This window comes from Melospiza melodia, chromosome 1 (assembly GCF_035770615.1).
Source record: "Melospiza melodia melodia isolate bMelMel2 chromosome 1, bMelMel2.pri, whole genome shotgun sequence".
Taxonomy (NCBI): Eukaryota; Metazoa; Chordata; class Aves; order Passeriformes; family Passerellidae; genus Melospiza; species Melospiza melodia.
Genome location: NC_086194.1, coordinates 14,756,907 through 14,775,255, shown reverse-complemented (window position 1 = coordinate 14,775,255; position 18,349 = coordinate 14,756,907). Strand labels below are relative to the sequence as shown.

At 42.2% G+C, this 18,349-nt stretch overlaps 1 long non-coding RNA gene across 1 annotated transcript in view; it reads left to right on the top strand.

The window, feature by feature from the left end:
• Window positions 1-1,520: 1,520 nt before the first annotated feature.
• LOC134429313 (uncharacterized) overlaps window positions 1,521-18,349 on the top strand; it is a 103,086-nt gene continuing 86,257 nt past the window's right edge. The window contains exon 1 of the long non-coding RNA XR_010030573.1: window positions 1,521-1,723. This is a non-coding gene — a long non-coding RNA (uncharacterized LOC134429313). The remainder of the gene's footprint in view (window positions 1,724-18,349) is intronic.

Genomic DNA, 18,349 nt, shown 5'->3' with positions numbered 1-18,349 from the left:
GCCCGAAGATGTGAAGGTAAACAGACACCTAATGAAGATGGCTCGCATTGATATTCTCTCTGGTCTGCTCAGGATACAGAAAATAAAGGTGGATTTGCTGGAAGAGATTGCACTGCAAATGAACACATTCAGAGTCATCTCCTTAATCTTAGTTATCCACAGAGCAGACATCTGCATCCATACTGCTCACCCCAGGCTCCCATAAAACTAGATACACTAGCCAGATACCAGATACCAGGGATGACCTGGTAACAGTCACACTTGCATTTAGCAGAGAAATTTCCCTTACAGTCCCTGACATTGTTGATGAGCATCGCAGTTAAGAAGAGCTCCTTCATGAATGGACTTGATGCTGAAGCCCCACAGACTGGCTGGCATAAACTTTTTGAAAGCCACAATGCTTTCAATTACAAAATGTGAGCAGTCATAATTTAAAAAAGTAGCTTTGCCTGTCAAAAAAACAGGCAATAAATTATAAAGATCTTGGCACACATAGTTAATGATTGTGGATGTCTTTTGCTATTCTAACTCCCTTGTTACTCAATTAATTTTTAATTATTGACCTTTCCCCATGTGAAATTTGTGGCTGCTGCAGGTGAACTCCTTTGTTTGCCAGCAACCCAAGTACATTTGGTTGGTCTGCCACAAATGAACAGGCCGTTGCATGGAAACCCCCTTCATCAGATGATTTCTGTAGATGCTGAGTGAAATGAGCAAAAAGTTGTTCATCTCCCAACCATCTCCTTTTCTTCATGCTCACAAATATTTCTTATTTGGAGGCTTGATGTCTGGGAGCTCTTTTCTGCCATAAGAGCTGTTGTTCTGGAGAGGCACCCTGAGGCCCCTGACATTTCACAGTGTGGGATGCACACTGCTTTGTGAACGATGCTCTTTCATGAGAGAAAAACAGAAGAGTTTCCAAGTGGTCACGGATCTTTAACGGGGGTGGTGTGGGCAGGCTGACTGCACTAGAATCATGCAGGAGATTGGTTGCACAGGACCACAGATAATTCCCCTTATAAATGCCATGCTTCAGGTCAGCGTGGCAAAAGGATCATTTTGCAAAGATTTTCTGCTTTGGTTAGACTGGTGCCACCAGACCTCTTGCAGAGCTGGAAAAGGAATGTTGCTAATTCAGGAACTGGGGACAGGCCAGGCATCCCCACAAACATTGTTTGGCCAAAGCACTTCCTGTGCCTCAGCCTCCAACTTATCTCCCCAGCAAACATGACCCAGCACTGTCAGATTACAAGTGCTTATCTGCAGGGAGTGATGACTAACTGTGTTTTTACTCTCCTAAACAAGTTATTTTGGGCTTTGGCAGGGGAAGGGTCAGCATCACATGGGCATTCTCTCAAAGAGAGGGCCTATGTTTGCTTTCTCCAGTGCTCATGGAATGCTCCGTCTCATCGCCATGACTCGTCCAGGAACCCTGGTGGGTATTGCTATGATAAACACTTGGACTCTGGATAATTGAAAACTCAGTTTTGGAGTTTTACAGCCCGGAGAAGTCAGGGGGAGGTTGAGAGGAGAAGGAGTGCACAAAACATGGATGGTTCTTGGCATGAATGCTGAAAACTTTGAAGTCTGAAGGGACTTGGGTGTCTGCCTAAGCCAAATAACAAGTCTGGGAGAAGGGAAGAGAGTTTTGTATGCAGATTTGGCCAACAGCTTCTATGTGAGGAGAAGACCAGTGGAAAAGAAAATAAGAAGCCAAAGGAAGGTAAAGGAACATTTTCTCACATCCGACAGCAATAATCTAAGTGATTCCAGCTGTTAGTGTATTGGCAGGAAGGAGCATCTACTGGTTGTGCAGGATCAGGATGCAAAAATGACTGCTGGCTGGCAAAGTCCTACCTCCTGAGGATTCACACAGACTGTTTTTCCCAGTTTTACCCAAGTCAGGTGCAGAATCTGCAGCAAAACGTTATTTGAGATTAGGCCTTTGCAATCTGTGCCAGCATGCTCTTTGAAAGTGGTGGTGGCACCCTCAACAGTGAAATGATGATTAAAGTCTCTTACCCACCTCAGAACTCATCTAAGTCCTTGCCCAAGGACTTCTGGCATTTCCCTGGAGTCCAATAGGTTTAGCAAATTCCACATTTTAAGGCCTGCTAGGCCTTTGCTTTCCTCCTAGCAAAGAAGTGAGTTTGAAAATCTTTAGAGGTGCCATGAAGGGATAGATTAGAGATCCACAGTGATCAGGAGGTAAAGATATAGGTGGGATCACAGAGTCCCCATCACTGGAATGTGTGTGGAGGTGGAAAATGTGCTTCTGTGCCAGAATATGAAGTAGAAAATGACAGTCTCTGAGGCATTGGAGTGTTAGAGACCAGAAGTTGACTAAGTAGGCCTGTCCTGAAGGGTGCAAAGGAGTGGAGAAGTTATGATGAAAATCATGAGGTGATTAGAAGGGGACCATGTATAAGCACAATAGAAAGTACTAGATTTTAAAGTGGTAAATTTGTTCCTGATACAACTGAGAAGTAGTTTGCTACTATGGCTTTGTAGAACTAATTCACACCTTTTATTGTTTCAGATTACTTTCTTTTAAACGGACCATAAACAATTTCGTAGTTGAAGGCCTGAAAAACATCACTATGACAGACATGATCACCAGGATCATGAAGCATAATGCTTCCTAGGGAAGAGGGGGCTTCTTATAGGAAAGCTGCAGATGAGGGAAATCCTCAATCAGGAGACCTGGGCAGAGAACTGAGGTTAAAATTTAAGGTTTTGACTAGGTTTTGTTCTACGCAGTTTTTTTATATAACTAAGCTGATAATTTCAATGTTTTGTCTACTTCACCTTGCAAAACAACACATGAAAGCCCCAGTTAAACGCTTGGCAGCAGCGGTGTGGCAGCACCCTGCAGCAGTGCTTCCTTCTGCTGAACCACAAAGCACTCCTCCTGCTTCTGCGGGCTCCGTGGTTGGTGAGGTCTTGCCACAAAGCAGATCAATGAATTAATTTGGTCCAACAGTTTTTCGTTTCCTTCCCCCTTCCACCTCCAAATTATTTCCTTTGCTTAGTTCAGGCTGCAGCACCCCAAAGACTGGTGGTGGTAACCCCGGGCTAAGGGCTGGAGGAGGAATCCAGCCCCAAGGACTGCGATGGAGCCCCAGGGGAGAGAGCCAGTCACAGAGGTTGAGCTGAGCTCTGTTAATCCAGTCATAAACAGCTCTGTGGCCAGATGTATAATGCTCCTCTACGCTTTACACTCCTTTCCTGCTGTTTACCACTCTTTACTGGTTTCATTTTGTCAACACTAAGGGACTTTAAATTCCAAGCGAGACCACACCTGGGGAGGAATTTTCAGTGACAAGGTGTCTTCAGTGTAGAACAAGCAGGTACAAAATTCTGCAGACTTTTGTTTCCAAGAAATGGATCTTGTTATCCTTTCCCTTAGATTAAAGAGACTTTTAATACCGAAAACATTCTCTGCACACAGACTCTAAACCAATCAGGGTGTAATGTTTAAAGGTGCTAATGGCCTGCCATTAAAGGTCACTGATGTATACACATGCAGACCCTAATTAAAGGGACTGTGTAGGCTAAAAGAGAGTCTTTTGTCTGACAATTAAAGCTCAGAGGTTCCTTTGTATTGCAAAGTGGCACAAGGGGAGAGCTGATATTCAGATCTCACCTTTGAAGGTCACAAGTTTCCAGCAGTTTTTAGGAGAAACGTTTTTACAAGGGGACAGGAAGTTCTTGTCGAGGTCTTCGATTTAGTGTGAAACTTTAGAAGAGATAAGAAACTTCAGGCAGTTGCTTTTTTTGGGCAAATCAGTGAGGCCTGTGGTCTCTGTGAGTGGCAGGCTGCCATTTGTTAGCCCTGCTCACAATCTGCTCCTCCCCACAGAGGTGTGCTGATGAACACAAGAAACTGGTCACATCACAAAAATGGCTGTTTTAATATTGCCAAAGGACCCCTTGGTTTATGATTTTGCTATTGTTTAGGAAAAGCTACTATTGATCTACAAAGCGGTAAGAGTATTAACTGTACTGGAAGAAAAGAAAAGCACAAAACATTTCAATCTGTCTTTAGATGCAACACAGGTTTTATATGTGACTTTAAAATTTCCAGCTACAGTGGAGCTGAGGGTAATTATCCTCATTTTAAAAGGTGGAAGGCAGAGGGGCTAATTTCTACCTTTTGAAGGCTTAGCACAAAAAAAATGAGGTGCTTATGACTGTATACAAAACCTATCCAGACTGATTAATTCTTAGAATCCTACAAGGAAAGGCTTTCTCACATGATCCGTGAAACTTCCCACTTTTGCTGGACTTGAGTTCAGAGCTGTGAAAAATGATTGTTCTATTGAGCTACTAAGAAAGGTGGATTAACATTGGAGATAAGATAATTTAATATATTAGATAACAGAACAGACAAAAAAAGAAGAGCAAACTGAAAAATATACAGTGCACGTGTTTAGCAGAAAATTGAGATTATGATAATCTGTCATCACAAGAACACGATTTAGAAAATCTGTTTGATATCCTAATTTGAGCAATGCTACATAAAGTGTAATATTCTGAGGATTTTCTTTTGAAGAGTTATATGTTGTTCACTTGTCATAAAATTTCTTTTTAAAGAGCATCAAAAACTAAAAAACTCTATTAAAGATATCAAGCAATCCAGGTTCCAAGCCTCTCCTGTCAGTTTCCAGAATAAGAATAAGAAAGGCAGAATAAGAATAAGACACCCAATGCAAACACCCAACTGAAAAAAAACCTTGGAAAAGTTGTGAAGGTAGAAGAGGTCAGTAGACATCCTCAAGCATGACATTCCAGCTCTGATGTTGCTCAGCTGCTCAGAGCTTCTGAATGAAGGTAAACTCAGGCCTGATTAGCACATTTTATGTCTGCCCCCACCAGCCTTTGCTTATAGGTGATTTTTCCATTGAAGTAAAGCTTTTAAAAGCAAACCCACTTTGATGGTACCTAACTTAGGGCTGTCCTAGACTGGTATTTTGTACTGTCATGCTGATACAAAGAGTGCTGTTCTAAGAGCAATCTAGACTGTAAAAGAATTGGCTGCTGTTGAAATCCTGACCTCCCCATTGATTTCTTCCCCTACCTTGTTCCTAGTCCTATGGCCCAGCTTTCTCCTTCATGCTTGCTCTGCCCTTTTCCAGATGTGTCCCTGGACTGCTTTAACTCACTGAGCCAACAGAAATCTCTCCTTGTCCTGGCCCATCCTTTCCTCACCCTCTTTGAATTAATTTCCTGCCGAAGTAGTGAATTGAACCAGCATGAAGGGAGGAGGGCTATCAAACCTGTGCCACAGCTAGCCCTGAACCGGGGGTAGTGGGGTAGAGTGGGATCTACCATTGTTGGTAGCAGTGGATTTTACCTCACTACAAGACTATCTAGAAATTGTTTTAGTGTTAAGAAATGTGTGCCACTAACTTCTTGTAAGGTAATAAAAATATATATAAATTGTGATTCCACACTTCTCACCATTTTGAACTATTCAACACTCCCTTTCCCTCCCTGTTCCCCACGCTTGGTGATCACTGGCTGAATAATCGCTCACATGCAAACCTCACACAGGGTCATCCTGTCTGCTGGGACAGAGGCAGAGCAGAATATGAAGCTGCCCAAAGCAGGGATTAAAGAGTGCTCTTCTTCAAGGACTGATCTGATGGAAGTCTGTGCCATTCCCATGGCATTGGGCAGGTCCTGGCAAGGACCAGGCCTCAGCACACCAATATAATGTTCCTAAACTGCCAGACCAAAATTCAGTTTGTGGTTAGTTTGTGATTTATAAATCAACACGAAGCCATTCATAAGAGAAAATGAAACTGAACTGCACATTTCCTGAGCAGAAAAGATGTGGAGTTAGAAAACTGGGGAGGAGTAACTGTTGCAGCAAGGGAGAAGCAGTTCTCCTGGTGAAGATTTCTTCAGCATTAACTCTTCCTTCTCCCTTCCCAGTGGTGGAGAAGCTAGCAGCTACTTGAGAAGAATTGCTAAAAGGATGGGGGGAAGTGTTCTGCTCTGCCTGTGATGTTCCCATCTGTAGGAAATGATGGACTCTAATTATGCAGATTTCCTTAGTGAATCATCTCTCTCCACTTTCTCTAACAGGAAATAATAGAAAGTAACAGTGTTCATTAAGTTGGGCTGCTATCCTTGGAGAGTAAAATCTCACTGGAATGGCTCATGTGGTACATACAATGTAAGCTCTCCACATTAGCATGCTTCAGCCCTCCACAATTCACTCTGGACAGCCACAGGAGAAAAGTGCAATTTAGCACATGGAAGTGCACACATATTATTCCAGGAAACCCACATCTGCCCCTGGGGAGAAGAAAAACCACCACAAAACTGCCCAGATGGCACAGCCTCTTGGCCTAAGGTGAAACTCTCTGAGCTCAAGGAACTCCAATCTAAATAATTTCTCCCCAGAACAGCTCCCTTTGTGTGTGTGTGTGCGTGTGAGTGTGAGAGTGTGTGTGTGAGTGTGAGTGTGTGTGTGTGTGTGTGTGAGTGTGTGTGTGTGTGTGTGTGTGTGTTAGGCAGCTGCTTTGTGATGATTCCCCTCACATTGTGCCAGGTGGTTTCCTGTCCTGGGCTACCTCTGTCTGGTGGGACAGGGAACCATGGAACATGGGAACATTTTTCTATCAAGGACAAGCAGCTTTCACCCTTGGCCCTGACTCCTCTTTAGCTCCATCCATCTGTCCTGGTACCTCAGCCCCCTGCTCTTTGCACTCTTACAGACTTCAGCATCCAAAAGAGACTGAAATGGCTGGGAAGGGGAGAGAGAAATCTCAGCAGTGTAAGGGATGACAATGCAAGGGGCTTGTGGTGCAAATCCTGTGTGTGGCTGAAGATGTTGGAAAACCTTGCTGCCAGTGGGCTGAGGGGAGCTGGCTGCCTCCCTGCCTTCTGACACATCTCCCTTGCCTCTCCCTTCAGGCCTGTGAAACCATTTCTGTTACAGCCCTGATTATTATCAAATTCCAATTAGCAATGGCTGTTCTCTGATGCTGACCCACACAGCCAAGAGTCAGAAGAGGCAGGACTGGGTGCAGAGGCATCAGATGAATTGTAGGGAGTCACTGGATGTCAAAACCTGACCTGCTTGGTCTCTAAAAGTGGATAGCCAGAGTACACTGTGATAAACCCTCCTGCTTTTCTTCTTTTTATTCAAGAGAAGTGACAGTGGTGACATTTTTGGTTACATTCAAAGTTGAGGCTGTGGCGTGTGGAGGGGAGGGGAGCAATAGCCTGAGAGCTCAGTCTTGTGTGAAACACAAAGTTTCTATTCAGAATGATGGATTTAAAACCTTGGCATGTTTTTGATCTCATAAATACTGGCATAGCATACTTACAATATCTAAAGAGAACGTCTGGAATTCAGATTGTTTTATGTAGTGTTTAATATAGTTGGGGTAGATGTGGAGCACTACAGGACACCATAATTTTCCACATGGAGTATTGTTCCAGGATGCTTCTGAAACACTCTGGCTCCATCACCATCATATTAGACTTGTTAAACAGAAGACATTAAATAGAAACAGGTGATCGCCCAGTGAGGGCAGGATGGGATGGCACTTTGCTTTTTGACACAACATCCAGAAATGAGTATCCTGTCTGAGTGCTGCACAGACTGTTGGAGTACAAATGTTTGTTATTCAAGTGAGGCTGACATTAATCCCCAAAGTCAGAGTTATCCATTCCAGGCTGTGGGACTGCGTAGTGAACAGATGTGCCAGTGCATATGCGCAATCCTTATGTGAAAATACAAACCACTTGTATTTGGAGGAGCAGGGCTCTGGTATTGGCATTCTCCCCTTGCCTTAGACAGACAGTCTTTCTAGATTAAAAGACATCTGCAAACTGTTTTTGTGGTAGTGGGGCAGGAAACATTTTATAGGCATTACATGACTGTACGGTATGAATATTCAAGCTACATTTTATTAAAGTACATAACTCCTCTGACATAACTGGGTTATTTCTTCCTCTAAATTTAGCATACAGCAACACTTATTGGCTTAATAAGGAGCAGTATTTACTTTAAGGTTCCCACGATATTTACTTTGGGACCCAAATCAGTTTCTGATGACTTCAGTGGTGATTGGGTCAAATTCTTCCTTATTTTTGTGAAAAAAAGATAGTACTCTCTCACCATTTTTCCTTTCCAGCTTAGAGAGCACATATCAAAAGCAGATGTCCAAAAAGTGCTGCAGAAAGATTAAATGAGGAGGAGGTAACCTGGAGAGTAGATACTTTTATAATTGCTATATAGAGTTCGTAGCCAGTTTTCCATACTGAGCTTATTATGAGAGTTCCCAGAAGATAGAAACCAATTAACTCTTTATTTTGTCAATGATCATTCTAGGTGTTCTTTAATGGGCATTATTCTTGCTAAATTATGGATGAGCTTTATAGTAAGACAAATGCCATTATCAGAGTTATTTATTCATGGGCTGTCATCCATAACATCCCCACACTAGTTTTTTCTCAAAGTTTAGTATCGATCATTTGCTTTAATCAGATGCATCAAGGGACACTCAAAGATTCAGCAACTGCAACCTTGGATATCAGCATCTCTCTCAGGGTCTTTGCCAAATCTAACTGAGCACTGAGGCCATGTCAAGCATTAGGTAACAAGGGCAGTAAGTGGGAGCTTACTCTCCTTTTGTTAGGGTAAGTGTCCGTATGTCCCCCAAACTTTAACTTGACTGATGATGAATCATGCTGTGCTGACATGCCCATTACTCTGCTTTTCCACTTTAGTCTGAGATCCCCCAGGACTCTGCAGGGTCTGTGCCCTGAAGAATTGCTGGGAGTGCAGTAGGGTCTTGCTCACCCTAATGGTATTGACTGCTGTTTGCTCTGTCTCCCCAGGTAAAATCTTTTAAGATGAGAGTAAATATTCTCTGCTCCTTGGTAGCTAGGAGGTTCAAAACAGTCTAAAATCAGCATTACATTCGATGAGGCAATTTAAAATGATACAATGTCTATTACTGTTTGTACTGCTTACAGAGCAGACAGGAGAAAATCATGGTGTCAGCAGCTGGCCTGTCTCAGTGAGTGCTTGCTTCTGCATCGATCTATGTGTGTCAGAGACTGCCTTATTTTCACTCTTTATTTCTTTACTTGGAGGTTCAGCTTAACCAGATACTAAATCTAGGCACATGCAGTAAGAAATCTAACCCTTTTTCTTTCTTCGTTGATTAACATACGTGGTGTCCCTGAAACACTCTGGTTAGCAGACACTTCACTTTAGGCGTGAGAAAGTCAAAACCTAGATCTGAATGAGTCACTTTAGATTTTTTCCAAACTCAATGAGGAGAAACGGGCATCTCTAGGTATCAGTTTTTCTGAGAAGGGCATTCAAGAGGCAGTAGATAGCCTTAGACACTTAAGATCATTTTTACACTACTAAACTGAGCCAGGCAATTGCACAGCCCTGTGCACCAGTGCGTGACCATCCATATGGTCAGGTTGTGAGCAGCGTCAGCAGCAGCCCAGCACTCTCCCAGACAGTGCCCACACACAGTTTGGGGCTCAGCATGGGCCTGACACATCCTCAATGAGCGTGTTAAATGCGGTCAGGCTGCTTTACGGGCTAGGAGAGTTTAATCATGTGGCTGCGAAAAAAGCCCAGAGTGAAGCGCAGAGATTGGAGAATGGGTTCAATCCCATGCCATTTTCTAATACAGACTGAATCTTTAGAAGTCTGTAGCCAAAGATGAGCTGAATCTTACAGTAAGTGTAATTTTCAGTGTTTTGGAGGACACTATGGCACATCTGTGATATAGTGGAGTGACTTCCTCTCAGAGGAGTATAAAGCAATCCTGGAGCCCTGCAACATGCACTTAGGATGCAGATTTGCTGTATTGGAATCAGATCAATATGACAGGAAGCTATCCTTTGAGGATAATTCTATTTTCACTTATCAGAGTACAGATCTAGAGTAATTTCAATGAGGTCCAAGAAGTTACCCTAAAAAACCGCTGGAGACTCAGGCCTACTGACTTTTGAGTTTGATCCTTACACCAGCAAATGTCTTTCAGACTCAGGAAATCCCAATGACAAATTTCAAATTCAGCTCCATATTTGGACCTTATTTGTAAAATAGGACATTTCTCTGCTTTCCACATAGTTCACTTGACTTGTCCAATATATGAAAAAAAAACAAAAAACAAGTTTGTTAATGCTTATAATTATTACCAGTATAATTAGCCCTGTATAAATTATCTATACATAGTATTTTTGTAAATATCTTCTATTGTTACTAGTAAAGATTTCAGCTTATTTTAAAATCATGGTTTACCACTGTATTTCAGCCCATTGTATTTCAGTACAGCCTGACCTCTTTATCTTCTTGCTGGAAAAGATAGTAGGAGACAGAGTGTACATATTCCTTTTAGAATGAGATACACAATTCCCTCCTTCCCTCACCACTAACACACATTTTTGAATTCCAAAGTCCCATCGTTTTGCGCAGATCCATCTGCTTCTATTTTGAGGCAACTATTCCTTTGGCTCTGGAGTGCTGGGTAGCACTCCTGCTAAAGTCTGTCACTGTCTCTGGTTAATCAGCTGGAGAAGCTGCTGCTGCTATCTCTGCAGCACTCGGTGCCCATGACAGCCTGGGGAACAAGAGGGTTGGAAGAGAACCTGTTTCTCCCACATGCTGGTGGAGAACAGATCACTTGGGTGCCAGCATTTTTTTTCCCCACTTCCATGTATTTTTTTTCTGTAGCAAATAATAGTCTTGATAGAGATGCACAGGACTCTAAGGTACTGCCATAAAAAAAGGATTATGTATTATTTTTAAGTAATTCAAACTTGAAATATGTGAGGCAAATGTAGTCTTCCCAGTAAAATGGCAGAGGCACTTAGGAGGCAAGGCTGTGTAGTTAATCAGAATACTGATTTTTCTGGTTAATGGAATATATATTTCGAAGACACTTTAGTGTGCTCTTGTGCATGTAGAAATTCTACTTATTAAAAAAAATTGAAAGTTTTGAGCTGGACGAAACATTTGACTCTCCAGCCTTTCTAGCAAATAAAAAACACATTTGGGGAAGAATGCCAGGCTTCGCCATGAGTCACTGGTGACAGGTCCAAGTGCGGATGGCCTGGGCTGGACCGGGCTGCTGGTGCTCTCAGCTCTCTGCCAGGCTGCCCTGCGTGGGTGGCTGCTCCTTTCCTGAGCCAGCTGCCTGTCTGCAGCACAGAGGAGCCCGTGGTCAGGAGGAAGCTGTCTCCAGTTCCAGTTTGTTTAGCAGCACCCCAGTGTCAGGCCCTGGTGCACAAACAGAGCAGCTGCCCGTGCACTCGAGGTGCAGCAGGCTGCCAGCGGCGTTATCCACAGCCACAGCTTTGGGCTTTATTTTTTGTTCATACAAACCTCAAGGATTCCACCTGGGTCCAGAAGATCTATTTGTTCTGAAATTGCACTCTGGTTCACGTCCATGACTTCCAGCATCTCTATCCTGAACATGTCTTTAATAGGCATCTAAACCATGTAAAACTTGGTTTACAGTTCTAAAGCAGGTACACACTGTGGAAAATCGTCGTCTGATTTCTTCAGCTTTGTGTTTTAAACTTCAACATGAATAGAGCCTTTTACATCATCAACCTCAAAATGGAAGCCCTGTATTTTCATAAAAAGGAATTTTCAGTGGTCATTGTTATTGATTTGTTTCCTGGATGTACAGCAAACTTGTTCTTTTCTACTTCATTTTCTGCTTCCTGGGCTTTGCCAGAGTTTAGAATACTTTTCTTGTATAGTTTAGATAACATTTGATGAATCAAATGTTTGACAACATATTTCTGCTTGTCAGAACAGGCATTCAGAGGACTGTTTTTATAAAACCAAATAAGCAGTAGGTGAACTTTTCTGTGTAACCTACATATGATGGCTCTGCCTTCCTTCCTGCATTCTAATCTCTGGGCACATTCAGTGATGAAATGTCATGTATGCCATTTACACCTTTACTCTAAATGAGCTGCAGAAAACAGCCTTATCACCCTAGTGTCATTTTTCCTTTCAGAGCTTGAAATGCAATGTGTTAATTGCCAGCTATTACTTATTTATGATTATTGCACCGCATTTGCTTTTTTTTTGTGATTCTAAAATCACGTTCTGGACCATTACTGTTATTATTGCAACAACTGTTATTTATTGTTCATATAAATGGTGTAAATTATGCTTTTCAACAAAAATTAAGAATCTTTTCTAGCTTTGATATGTTTAGGCAGTGCTGAATGAAATAATGGCAATAACAATTTTAACACACACGCGCCCCCAAACACAGAAAGACTGCTGACTGTGAAGTTTGGTCAAAGTATAGTTAGGGGAAAATTGTCAAGATACAAAGGGATTTATGCATGCATCCCACTTGCACTAGTGGGAGTTCCACCAATAAATCCCTTGGGTTGAATGTGAGCCTACATTCTTCACTGCTAGTAGAACAGACCTTATCTTCAGCAATCATTTTATTTCCACACTTAAATGTTCCCATTCTATACTGCAGCTCTCTATAATTTTTCTTAAAGATTTTTTATCAGTCTTGATCAAGTGTGTTACTTGATAAATGGTTGAGAGGCACAGACTACAAGGAAAGATGCAATGAGTCATGCTGTCTCCTAGAAACCAGCCAGCAAATAGCTTTCAACAACTATTTCAGCCTTCCCAAGTACCCTCCACTCCAGTGCTCTCTCAAAATCTAATACAGGCTTCCACACTACCTGGATGTTCACCTGCCCAGGAAAATTTGGGAAGGAACTGTAATAAAATAAAGTGGAGTCCTTCAATACCCACCCAGAGGAATGAGGCTTACAGTAAAAGAAAGCAAGGGAATGGTGACAAAGGGTCAGTGAGGGAACCATTCCCTCAACAGTTCAGCCCAGTCTGAATGTGGGCTTCTGCCAAATGCGGCAGTTCAGCTCTTCCCCTGTGCTCTGACCACACAGTCCCTCCCCTCAGGACTAGCTGTCATATCACCAACCATATGAATAAGCTGATTTGTCTGAAAAATTTACAGGGAAAAGAGAGATCAGTTCTCTGTGTTGGGAGGCTCTGCAATTGCTACTGCCAGCACAAGAGATTCTTCAAGAACATAAGGCAGGAAGCATGGGGGCAAAGACTGCTTTAGGCTACAGTGTGGTCAAAGGTTGTTCACTGACACACAACATCCTCAGCTAGAGTGGTTTATTTGAAGGAATAATTTTTAAATTTTACTAAACAGGCTTTCTGTGCCTGGAGGGCTGCAAGAGCAATCCCAGGGACCTTCCTGCTGTCCCCACGTGCTGCCCTGGTGCAGAGGCACTGCACAAGATGTAGGATAGGACACAGGGTTTGTGGACTTTACTCAGTTCCATCACTTGGTGAGGAGTCAGGATCTGCTGGATGACACTTGGTTATTGCTGTAAGACACAAGCTGGGAAAGGTCCTTAGGCTGTGGGCATGCAAGGACTCCACAGGCCTGAGTCTACAAGAGACAAACCTCATTGAAAACCTCTCACTCCAGTGAGATAAATTGCAATTTCTATTCCCATATAGCAGGTAGAAAATTAAGGGGAAAACATAAATTATTTGCCTAAAAAATGGAGTAAAGCTTCACAAGAATTAATGTTACTGGACCCAAGAGGCTGAGACCCTCATTTCTGTGGCCTTATGATCTGGCCATGTCTCTCTAGATCCTGTAGCAATAGTTTCTATGGCAATGACCTACAAGAAAAAAGTTATATTTGCATATGCCTTTACTGATCTTGCATTTCCTTCAAATTCTATTCGAATAGATTAGCAATAAAGGATAAATATTGGAAGAGCCCTGTGTGGAAATTATGAAGAGTAGCATCAAAAGCTTTCTCCTTTACTAGCTGCAGTACTCCTGTGAGCCCTGGCATCAACTCCAAAGCTGCAGTGACTCTCAGGGGTCTCAGTCAGCCACAGCATGAACACACCAAGCATCTTGAGGCGCTCCTCTCCTCCCTCTTACTGAAGCAGCTGTGACTGTGTGGTACCACTGACACCTGCCTGTGACCCACTGGGTCCCCAAACTCCTCAGATGTAAATGCCCTGCAGCAATTCCCATAAGGGACCCTTCACATAGGTGTCAACAGTAATTTGGCCAGGAAAAACCTTGTCATGCATTCATCAAAGATGAAAAAAAAAAAAAAAAAAAAAAGGCAGATGATAGGGGTTGAATTGGACTTCCTTTGTATAAACTCATTTTATACATGTGGATTCTGGCTAGTTTACCTTGTCTGGTAGGAACATGTTTTTACATTCATTACAAAAAATATATTTTTCTGGGTTTTGCCTAAGAATTTGTTCTAAAAAGCTTTGCATCCCTATCTGACCTTTGGGGGATTTTTGTTTGTTTGGGTTTTGGCGTGTTTTTTGTTGTTTTTCTTTGCTTGTTTGTTTGCTTGTTTTTGTGGGCTGGGGGGTGTTACAGGGATGGGGTAGATATGAAGGAAGTCCTCAGTTAAATTCTTGACACTGAAGATGAGGTTACTAAGACACAGCAATCTGGAATCCAGTCTCAGGTTTCCAGGACATGGGTAAGCATCTTGAAAGGTCTGGGAGAATGATCTATTCATCTTCCCTGAGGATGTTTTGTTTCTCACGGAACCAATCTCTTTTTTCTGTTTGCTCCTACTTTGAGGTTGTAATCCCCTGTTTGTGATACCAGCAGGATTCCCACAGCAACAGATTATGATGCCACAAGCAGAGATTTATGAAGGCATAGGACAGACAAACAGGAAGAAGGGCTCTGTTGTGATACTGCCCTGTCTGCAAACTCTTTTTGTTGTAAAGTGAGAGGAAAACCATGTCACAGAAGTTATATTTTAACCTTCTAAGTGGCTGGTTATCAAAGTGTGACTGAGCATAGATATTCAGCAGCAGGTTTTCTGCTTTAGAGCCCATTCATAAGTCCTGACTAAATACACTAAAATCCTGTGAGGCAATTTCACAAATATCACGAACAAAATGAGGAAAATACATTGGCATGGACAACAACAATATCAAATGTCTCTGTAAAATGAAGGAATAGACATTGGGAGCCAGAGAAGGCTGCTCAAGGGATATCTTGAGCTGTGACTGTGCCAGAGGTAGCCCCATCCATTTCATACCCTCATGGCAAGGAGGGAAGTACAGAGTTTCCCCTTTTTCTGAAAAAATATTACTTCTCCATGGATATTTCCCATGACTCTGTTTCAGCTGGGCTGCCTTACTTTGGGCACTTCTCAGTGCCCAGTGCATACACATTCATGAGACCAGGACTCTTAAGACAGAGCTCTGCAGGATTTCCTGCCCCAGTGAAGGAGTAACAGAGCTTCAGCTCTTGTGAGTGGCCAGCCACATGCTGTGGTGCAGGGTTCAGCTGTGAAATTCAGCCTTCCTTGTGACAGGTCCCACCTCTGTCCTGAGCAGAGATGATGGGAGGTTTGTCTGTCCAGATGGGCCTGCCCAGCACCTGGCTCACAGAACAGAGGGCTGTCTTTGGAGAGCTGTGTAGTTGAAAGGGGTCTGTTTGCTGTGTTCATTTTGGGAACTGAGTGTGTGGGGTTTGCTCTCAGTGTGTGACCCTTGCCTGCCCTCCACAATCTTCCCTAAGTTGTCCTTGTTTGACCCTACATCAAAGTAACCAAAATGCTGTTTCGAATCTAACTTGCACAGTAACTGGCAGGCGTTTGATCTGGCATTTTACTGAGATGTAACCAAATGTGACTTGTAAAAGAAATTCCTCAACAATGGCACTTGTGCCCTTTTAGTGGTATTTTATTCCAAGTTCTGGACCTCAGCTTTCCCTGTGGTTTAGCTTTGGGTTGAATTCAAACCAGAAGGAGCATGTTTTCTGGATCAAAATCAGGTGCTGTAAAGAATTAGCTGAGTTTCCACAAGGACATCTGAAACGCATAATTGACTTTGTCTTGCATATGAAATTTCTACTAGGCTAGTACAACTGAGACCTCCTTTGATTTAAAAAATGTGAAAGAAGTCTATTTCCCTTCCAATTCACTTCAAGAAAAAAGCAAAGCCCTTATGAAAATCACATTAAAATGGTAAGCTGGTGTCAAGTCATTTAATTGATATGATCTCATTGCTGATTTTCCCTGCAGTTATGAACCATGCAATAAAAATACAAATAAAAAGATGCATCTTGTAGTCATACAGTCACATAAACTATACATTTATAAAAACAATGCTTTTCTTCTCCTGCAGACATAGGCTGCATTTTTTGCAGTGACACAAGTGAGTGCTGCCACTAAGAAGTCCCAATATCCTTTTAAATATGAGTAGTAGAACAACTTAGGTTAAAAAATAAGGCCTTTTTAATACCTCTAATGTTTTTGACTCGGTCCCACACCTATCCTTATCTCCAAATGGGAGAAACGAGGATATGAAGTGTGGATGATTTGGTGGATAAGGAATTGTTGGATGGACACAGCCAGAGTGTTGTGGTCAATGTCACTGTGTCCAGGTGAGGGCCAGGCATCTGACTTGGTCTGCCTTGGTGACCTCAGCTGCTCCTCATATGGCTGCCCCTCAAGGCCCTTCACCATCATTGTAGCTCTGTTCTGATGGTCTCTAATAGCTTTAAATCTTTGTTATGTTTTGGTGCTCAAAACTGGCATGGCCTGCTCAAAGGTGAGGCCACGCCAGTGCGTGCAGGGGGACATTCTCCTCATATCATTCCTTGTACTTGTCATATATCTATGATACTAAAATTTACCTGGAGTTTTTTGCAGGCCTGTAAATGCTGGTCCTGGAACCAGCAACATCTTGATTTCAGTCTCAGATCTTCAGTCTCTATATCCACTCCAGGTTGGGCATGACCTGAACAACCACCATTTGACCTCGAGCCAACCTTTCACCTTCATACATGTGTAATAAACCCAGGTAGCAGAGAAAAGGGTTTAGTGAGTGCTGCTACACTTTTAAGATAATTCTGAATATGATACTTGATTCAGTGCTTCTTGTTGGAATTGGAGAGACATTCTGATTATGAAGAAGCACTAAACAGCTGTGGCACTAAAAGAGATGGGCAGACACAGCAGGCAGAACCAGCACATGGTGCTTGATGTAATTCTCTAAGATTGTTCTTGATACATGCTTTAGTGTCATTTACTTTAAGAAGGTCATTCTAAAAAACACCATTTTAAAAACTGTACAGAATTAAGTAACAATCATACTGATATTTTTTTGGAGTTCCTCATTTCTTGGAAAACAAGTTGTCACATTATTTTAATTTCATCACGAGTACAGCCAGTAAGTAAATATAAAAAAAAAAAAAACCCTTAAAGGATATATTAATTTGTGCTTAATTTTCCAAAGTTTGTGGATTTTTACTTTGCTTATTTAAAACTTGTCCAAGAACTACTTGTTTCATGAACTACTGCATACTCAGGCACAGAAAAAACCCACCACAAATGTTAAAAATTATTCATTTCTAAATATTTTGAATGCCAAGAGGGAAATGAAAGATGAAACAAAGAAAGTGTGTTTCTTGAACATGACTTATATTAGGCTTACACCCACTCTTTCCTTAAATAACTCCTATAGTGCAACTCTAGCTATTTACTTTGCATATCTTTCAGCCCACACTAATGGTTCTTAGGACCCATAAAATCCTACTATTTGAGGATGTGAGGTGACTTTACAAATATGATCAGATCATAATGAGTAGATAGGTTTCATGATCTCCATTTCAGACATGTGGGTTCAGAGGCACAGAAGTTTAAGTGACATTCCCAAGGACACAGAGGAAGACAGTGAGAGAGATGAGAAGCCCAGAGTTCCTGACCTCTCTGTCCTGCTCACTAATCACAAAACCGCGTGTCTTCTGCATACCTCAGAGATTTTTCCATTGCTGCTGAGGAACTGACTGTTCAGGCACATCTGCGCACTTATTCTTTCATCAAAATTCCCTATATAGCAAGTTTAATCTAACAAAGTTTTTAAGGGAAACAGTGAAAGGCCAGAATCAAATTTCTGCCTCTTTAGCCTTAGGAAATTCAAGAGCAGGTTTCTTCTGAGTGGGTCTCTGACAGGTACTTGTAACAGCAGCAGGTGTCCTTCTCTTTTGCACAGCCCAGGGCATGTACCTGGGAGAAGTAAAGATCTGTTATGGCTGAGAGTCCCAGGCTCTAACACTAATTTTCTTGCTAAGTGTAGATAGCAGCTAGACTGTGTGCACTTGAGTGGTTACAGAAGTGCCAGAGCTGATGTATCTTTTGACAAGTCACAAAGGATATGGCCCCCTGGGAATCAGTTTGTAAAATCTACAAAGACCTCTCCATCCCCTGATGAACACAAGCAGTCAGATTGTGCATTCCTTTCAATAAATTTAAAATCTTTTGAACT